The following is an 8,908-nucleotide window of genomic DNA, read 5'->3' as shown; positions in this document are numbered from 1 at the left end:
GAGATCTTATTAAAATCATTGCAATAACAGTTTACGAATTGTTTGTTCGCCTTTAGCTTATTGTTTTACAGCATGCCTACGTAAAAAAAAAAATACAAATTCAGCCTGTGGTCCAGAGCTTTAAAATGTGTCATGAATATTATATTCCCCAAATCCCTGTTTTCTTAAAAACGTGCTTTATTAAGAATACAGGCCATGCTGTGATGTTATGCAGAAGCAAACTGTATGTATATTCAGTCCCTTGTGTACTGATATATGAGCGACCGTGGGCATTTTATAAGGGAGAAACCACTTCAATATTCAAGAGTCTCTGTTAAATAACACTCAGCCCATGCACATTTTTTAGCCTCTCATATTTGTCTGCCCCTGAATACATTTTCTCTGCAACCTGCTGTACAAGAGACGAGAGATTGATGGACAACTAGAACAGCTTTTCACGGTTCCTGTAGCAATTAGAATATATGCTGGAGACACAGCTGATCTGTAAGCGGTGACAGACTGTCAGACGTAAGTAAAGCTGTCGTTTAGCCCAGACAGAGCGACACAAGCTTCCTGAGAGACTCACAATAGTGTTATGAGCAAATATTCAACAAAATATGACCTCATAAGTCTGTCTGTCTATCTGCCTGTCTGTTTATCTATCTGTGAAACATTTAATATAGGACCTTTACTAATATTGACCACGGTAACCATGGCATGAAAATGTGGTGCAGTTATAAAGATATTCTTCAAATGTACAGACAACACTCCTCTTACAAACTTTTAACATGGCCGCCATGAAAAATAATGTTAATATGTTTGTAAACGAAATTACAGAAAGAGAGAAAAATAGTTCTTAATTCTCCATGTATACACTTTTTATAATAAAGATGCTAATGAACAAAAGGTTCTTGCAACCCATTTGGCAATTCAATTTGATTGTTTTGTATATGCTTTTCAATTTAGTTAAATATCAATTAGTTTTGCATTAAAAATGTTAGTTTTGTAGACATGGAATTTATTTGGTGTGCTGTCACTTTAAGACCTACATGTAATGCACAAATCCCACATAGGCCCCTATTGCCAACTTTTTTTCAGAGAAAGTTGCTACAGTAAATGACGCTGTGATGTTACTGAGTGATAACGTCATTACACAATAGCAACGCAAAACAACATCTTTATGTATACAAAATACACAATTAATTTTCTCAAACTGACATGCCATCTCAGCAAAAACATTATTTATGTTTATGCATATGGTAGGCTATTTGTAAAAGTAATACAAAAAAGACCCTTTTGATCAGATATTTTTATTTTTAAATATAACACTAAAGAGCTACACTCTTTTTGAAAAATCACAGTTTATGTAGTATACTTTCTTTTAAACTTGTGAAATTAACAATTAACAACAATTTAAGCACTTTATTGGTAGTTAATTACCTAAATAAATAACAATTATACATGCTCTTTAGATTTGAGTCACTTTTCAAAAGTTGGTAAAAGTAGCCAAATGTTAAAAATGGCTACATTTGTTGCTAGGTGCTTTTGGGAAAAAGTTCCTAGGGTAGTCTGAAAAGTTGCTAAATCTAGCAAGAAAATTGCCAAGTTGGCAACACTGCATATGGTGCGTTCACACAAGATGCGAATGAAGCATTAAGCGCAAGTGATTTACATATTGAATCAATGCAAATATGCGGTAGATATCGTGGTTGGACAGTCTGGTAAGTTGTAAAAAATGCTTCTTACTCAGTTTGAGCTATATATACCTGTGTGTGTGTGTGTGTGTGTGTGTGTGTGTGTGTGTGTGTGTGTGTGTGTGTGTGTGTGTGTGTGCGTGCGTGCGTGCATGCGTGTGTGTGTGTATATATGTATTTGAACACCCTGCTATTTTGCAAGTTCTCCCACTCAGAAATCATGGAGGGGTCTGAAATTGTCATCGCATGTCCACTGTGAGAGACATAATAAAAAAAATTCCAGAATGATCTCTGATTTTTTAACTATTTATTTGTATGATACAGCTGTAAATAAGTATTTGAACACCTGTCTATGCAAGAGAGAACTTGCAAAATAGCAATAAATATTTAAGCATGTGACAACTTCCCCCAAAGTCAGTGAGACAACCGCCCCAAACTGACGTTTGCTAATGTTGGCTAAATCTCAGGGTTAGCTCAACATAGCATGTCAGCTAAAGTATGAAAAGACACGTTATTGTCTCTTCTATTTTGTGTCAAATAATACTTTTTTAAACATCCATACCTAACAAAGTTTTTTACTTTTTAAGCCAAAAATAAGAAAATTGTGCTAACTTCAGATAAGAGTGATCTTGACCACATGTGAACACAAAGTTATCTTTAGAAGTAGTCACCTAAAGTGGCTATTTGATTTTTGAGATAGAGCCTCTATTGTTGTGCGACAACTTACCCATGTGACAACTTACCCCGCTCTCCCCTGAATATTGAGACAAGTTAGCCAAAGCTGACAAATTGAGTGTATTCGCGTCTGAATTTCATGCATGAATGATGCAAATTTCACGGGCGGATGAAGCAAATTTTACTTGCAAATTTTGAAAGTTAACTAAAAATGTTCAAGCGTCCAACTACTCGCGAATAGAGCAAATAGATCACTTAATTTGCGTCTGGTTTAAATGCTCAGTAACACATACATTTACTTTCTAAATTGTTTACATTTACACAACAGACTACGTTTACAAGAATAATCACGCCATTTTTAAATAATTTTGTTGTTGCATTTTAGGTCCTCCATCTGTCCATCTTTATTTTTGCTGTATAGTTAACCAGGTGAAAAATCTGAATGTTTAATAGAGTAGCAACGCATCTCTTTTTGATCATTCATATTTGCAGTAATGAACTACTCAGAAGTATTGTTCAGTAAGGCATACCTCAAGATAAAGTATTTAAAAATGTTTTACAGAGGAGAGAATAATGTATGGCATGTCATCCCTCTCGTCTTAGTTATAATAAATAACTTAGTTAAAATAACTAAGTTATAAAAGGGCTGTTATTTCTATCATTTAATGAAATCCCATCTCTGGTTGTTCAGTTGCTTTTATGACAACAATCCGGTGGAAATTTCTATCAAAGGCAAATTAAATCTTACATTCCTGGGTGTGTTTGAACTGTCTGCTGCTCTCGCTCTCCCTTTAGTGTGACACCACTTCACTTCTCTGTTATTTTCTGCAGCGTGTGATCAAATTGCTTTTGATGTGACATCATTCTTTCCCGTGTTATTTATTCGAGTGTCAGCCAAGGCCTCGGAAGACATCCGCACGCCGTTCGTGGTGGAGAGACTCTGTGAAAATGTTTCTCGATTGATGCTGTGATTCTCTTTTTGTGTGGACACGCGGGGGACAATCCTCATGTGATGGATTGACCTCAGACGTTTGATGTTCCAGTCGTTTACTGGTCAGATGGGAATAATTGAACCACTGCAATAAGAATCTACAGTCCTTTTTATCACCACGTGAACATGGGGAAATTGTTTGAGCAGTGTCATAGAGGAACAACAGGGGCCGAATTCACAAAAATATTTTGAAAACAAACTATTTGTTTTTAAAAAAAATGAAGAGTAAATGTTGTGAATTGTGAATGTGAATGATAAGTGGTTGCAATCAATTTATTTAAGCTATATTTAAAAAAATTATAAAAAATTAAAACTTTTGTTTAAATGTAGCTTAAATAAATTGATTGCAACCATTTAACTTAAAAATATTTGAAATGTAAATTGAATGAATTTTTTTTTTCCATGTGTAAACCGCAATATTTTTAGTAAAAAAAAGACCTTTTTGTCATATTAGAATTTTAGAAATAAATTCCAAGAAGAACTTTCTTTCTGAGAATGTTTTGTCGAAGATAATGGACAGCCATAATCATTAATGTCAAGGTTTAACCAGCATTTTTCTCCAACATTTCATCAACATAGTAGGCAATATTGTATTATATAAAAACATTACCTTCATCCTGTATAGCCAGAGGAGATCTCTTCACTCCAGCCGAGACAGATTTCTCTCGGGAGTTTTTGGTTTCTTCCCACTCACTCTTGTCTCACTGGGAGCCTAACGACAAAAACATTGAGTCATTAAGAAAGTTTCACTGCACTGCTCAACAGAGATTAGAAGACAATTTATCTCTAATGTATGGTTTTCTGTAAATGTTACTTTAAAATGGTGTATGTTGTAAACAGCTCTATACAATTAAATGACTTGATCTGACATCTCCATCTAGAATCAAATGGCGTGTTGTTCAAGGTCACACACCAAATGATATCTCATGATTCAATCCTTGGGTTTAAAAGTTTGGCGCAGCAAACATTTAGTACCAGCTGCGTGCCTCATAATAGTGATGTTAGGTTCTCGAACGAATCGTTCTTTTGAGCCGGTTCTCAGGAAGTAACCGGTCGAGCCGGTTCACAAATCGAACTGAATCGAACTTTAGTTTTGGGCATAGGTTCCGGGTTGTTGACGCAGGACGCACAGCCGAAATAGCACGTCGAACTAAAAAAGAACCGAACGAAGATTGTCGATGATTGCCGAGGCGAGGATTGCCGATGATTCTGACGGATGAGTTGCTGACACTGCGTGTGAATCACAGAGGATTTGAACGAGCCATTCTTGTTTTATTAGTTTCTTGATATGCTTGTTTTATTAAAAAGCTTTAGTTTTAGTACGATTTATTGTGCATGCAAATCATATTGTAGTTGTTTAAGGAAGACCAATGAGTTTAAAAGACAAGTTTATTTATTCTTTATACTTACACATCCGCAATTGTGCACCAGTGTCTTTTTCTTATTCAAGTTGTAGGCTAGTCAAAACTGGTATCTGGCATTTACAATCCGCGATTGAAACTGTGAACACAAACATTACTAACTTGTGAATGAAAGGCAATAAATCAGCTATGCCTTTACAAAAACTACTTTTTATTTGAATGTTTTAATGTGTTGACACAAACGACTTTATTTGAATGTTTCATTGATACAAGTAATTAGAAAATAAATGCGTAGCAATGTCATTTCTTGATGACGTCAGCAACCGTTGAATCGGCTTTTTGAACCGGTTCAATGAGCCGAACTGTCCGAAAAGAGCCGGTTCGCGGAAATGAATCAGACTTTGCATCACTACCTCATAAGTCTTGAAAAGTGAAGCCTCTGGCTCTTTGATCGCCCACTGGTGGCTAGCTGAAGTAATAAACCCCACCCTCTCCATTCAAATGAAAAGGACTTTGCTCTAGATAAGATGCAAATCTTACGACAAAACGCAGAAAACAAATATATATGTAAGGGATAATGTAGAGGCAGCCGGTAGTTATTGGGAAATAAGCCCCGACAGTGTGATCAGGACCCGACGCGAAGCGGAGGGTCTTGTATCACACTGAAGGGGCTTATTTCCCAATAACTACCGGCTGCCTCTACATTATCCCGCTTATTACACGGCTACTTGCCACATAAGAAAAAAAACTGGACATGAATATGAATTTGAAACATTTTATTGGCATATTTGTTTTAAATTAACATTTTTATCCTTCCGCGAAACTTTGCACAGATGCATAAAATGATCGTAATACCTTATTAAGATCCTCTGCTTCATACTTGTCTGTCTCCATTTTTTCTCTTTTAGCCAGTCTTTGAGAAGTTTTAATGCCCATTCTGTATTTTTTTGTGTGTTGGCTTCGTAGCTGTCATGCTCTATTTTGTCAAGTTCAGTCTCAGTAAGCTGTCTGTGTCTTGTCGTGGTTGTCGAGTGTTTGTCACAAGATGGCGCCAAACAGACAGTAATCTTTATTGATCTTTGTTGGCGCGGAGCGATTTTACTCGTGCAAGTAGTCCGGCTATGCGTTATTATTTTGGAGCGGTTATTATTTGAAAAGAACGAACCTGCAAATGTCTCAACTGACCAATCAGAATCAAGCATTCCAGAGAGCCGTGTAATAAATATATATAAAGTAGTTACCGCCAAAATCAGTATTGTATCAGGTCAGAATTAAAAAAATAATTCTTAATTTACGCATAATCTAATATCTGCTGTGTTATTCTGTCATAATTCCTCACTCTTTCTCAAAACGCGACAAAGTCCAGTCCTCCTTCTCTACAGAATGCAATAAATCTGCATAACCGATAACAGCGCACCATTCCCCGCACTGTAAACAACAATGGTGGGGCATTGAATAAACACAGAATCGTAGTTTTTCTTATCTACTTTGTACTTCGTGATCAAGAAAAAAAACGAAATAATACTTTGCTAGCATTTTTAAGCCTGTGGTGGTTTTCTGTGATGGGAAAAAAACGTAAGCCATCAACATCTAATAATTTACGTGAGAGGCACTCGGAAGACGGAAAAATGCCGGCTGTTGTTTGTTCTCATACGACAGCATCAAGCTTCTGTCATGCATTGACCCCAGTGGATTTTATGAACAACTTTACATTATTTTACTCAAAGTCAACGGAAAATGAGCATGACCAAAACATTTCAATGTCAATAAAGTTCATTGATGACGTCCCAAGGATGAACGCAGCAATGACAGTGTTCTTAATATGACAAAGTAAGTGAAAGTTTTGATTAATGCCATTAATGTTTATTTTTTTTATCAGTGTATTAGTCAGCTAAATGAATATAACATGGCAAAGATGAATGCACATTTATATATTGATTCAATAGATTTATAGCATTTTGAAAAAAAACTTTTTATAATAAATCTTTAAAAATCAAATTATAGATTTGAATTTTTTATGTTATTATAACCTAAAGATGCTATGTGAAAGTTTGTTACAAAAAATAGTGGTGTTCATTGTGTCACTTTCTTGGTGTAGAAAACACATTTTTACCCAAATTTATCAAAATGGATTTATTGCTTTTGGAACCAAACTCTTCAAATGCAAATGAGCTACAGCTTTTCACTCCCTTTTGGTTAAAAATAGATCTGATTCTTGTGAATACAGTCTGAAATAACAGCATCTTAACGCCCCATTCAGACAGCCAACGACAAGTAGTAGCAGAGCGACGCGATCTGATTCATTTCAATGGAAACCTGGCGACTTCCGGCGACACGAGCGAAAGTGACCGTTGGCGACCGTATGGGCGTGTCCAGCGACGCGAGAAAGTTAAGAAAAGTTTAACTTTATGGAAATGTCGAGCGACTTTCGGGAGCGACTACCAATGAGAACAAAGCAGTGGAGTTCAAGTCATCCTTCTCTCGTCAGTTACTGGCGTGGTGGTACTCATTTGTTCATGACAAGCAGATTTAGAAACGCCTCATTGAAAGAGACGGGCGACACACAGCGATAACGTTGCTGGCTGTCTGAACGAGGGGTTATGTGCATTAGCACTACAAACACATTTAAAAACGTTTTTGGTTAAAATTAACCAGCTAGTCAGTGGTCGTGGGTGGGGCTTTATCAGTGTGACATCACATTAACAAGAGAAGAAAAACAGCACGTCTAATGAGACTGCTTTGGTTTAATAGGGATTAAAAAAGAAGGAGAGGGTGGATTTTTTCCTTTTTTGTTACTGCTAACACACATTTATGTCCAAAGACCTTGTGAAGGTGGATTTTAATATGTGCCCTTATACATCCATCAATATCTTTGCTGATTGTGTAAGATAATTTTTAAAAGCTTTGTGTCAGCGTTGATAATAATTTCTAGCCACATTAGTACATTTCAAACTCTGGTGTACTATACTGTCAGACAAAGAGGTCAAAAATGGTCCATAGCGATCACTGTGGCATTACACTTTAAAAGGTTTTAATATGTAGGTACAGATATGTATATGTGTATATATATATATATATATGTGTATATATATATATATTGTATTGGTACCAGCTTGTACCTTCAAGGTACTAATATGAACTATTTAAGTGCAAAGGTTTACTTTTTAAAAAGGACCTCCCCTGTGACAGCTAAGGACCATTTTTGACCACTTTTTGTCTGACACTGTACAGATGAACTGATGGCGTAATATGGTATTTGCAGTTTTCTCATAGTCCGCCCGGCATTTGCTCTCACTTCGAGGTCACTCAGAAGTATAGACCCCACATTAGGGTGAGAACAGAGGGGGCAGATGCATTCTGGGCTGTAGATTTCATGCAGTAGAGTCACAGTGGGCTTCCCCTTGCCTTAACCTTCCTTCTAGCATCAGGGTCCAGCGTGCGGTGAATCGATAGCTTTCTGCGCTGCCTATGGGCTTCCACACATCCCATGATAAGCTCAGGGTTAATGACTTGTGACACATTTAATTCCCAGAATGCCCCGCGTGTCACGCCTTGACTCCGCTGAAAGACCTCGGCTCCTGCGAGGGGACGAGACCACCTAGGTTCAGTGTCGTTTTTAGCTGCGGTTTTGGCAGACATTAGCACGCTCTTTGTCTCGCCCTCGCTTTCGCTCTGTTGCATTGGGGCTTCAAAGCGTACAGTAATTTAATTCCATAGCAGAGAGCTGCTGTCAAACATTCCTTAATTTGTGGGAATCCAGGCCTACCGTATGGATTTGTTTGCTTTCAGTTTTAAAATGTGAGTTTCTCTGAGGGTATGTTCTAAACACAGGGACATTTATACACTCCTCTTCTGTTTTATATTGTTCCCCGGTCTCATTAGGAGATTTAGCATCACTTCAATTAGTGACAGGGCTGCTTGTTAGCATCTCATGCCGAGGCTTTTTATTTAAACCCTTATCTAGATGAATTGAGGGGAATAAACTAATTGGGTTAATTACAGAATGAGAAAAGACTTATAGCATGTCAAACACCATTACATGGAGTTAGTGGATGACAACTAATATAAGTAATTGTAAAACTAGTTACAGGGCAATCTCTATAATTCAACATGTTTCAAATAATGCATGAGGCTAAATACATAATTAAGTTCTTATACTTTTCATTTAGTATACTTTTATTAATTGCTATTATGATTAAGTGTAACAA

This window comes from Paramisgurnus dabryanus, chromosome 11 (genome assembly GCF_030506205.2).
Source record: "Paramisgurnus dabryanus chromosome 11, PD_genome_1.1, whole genome shotgun sequence".
NCBI lineage: Eukaryota > Metazoa > Chordata > Actinopteri > Cypriniformes > Cobitidae > Paramisgurnus > Paramisgurnus dabryanus.
Note: the sequence above shows the minus strand (reverse complement) of the source record.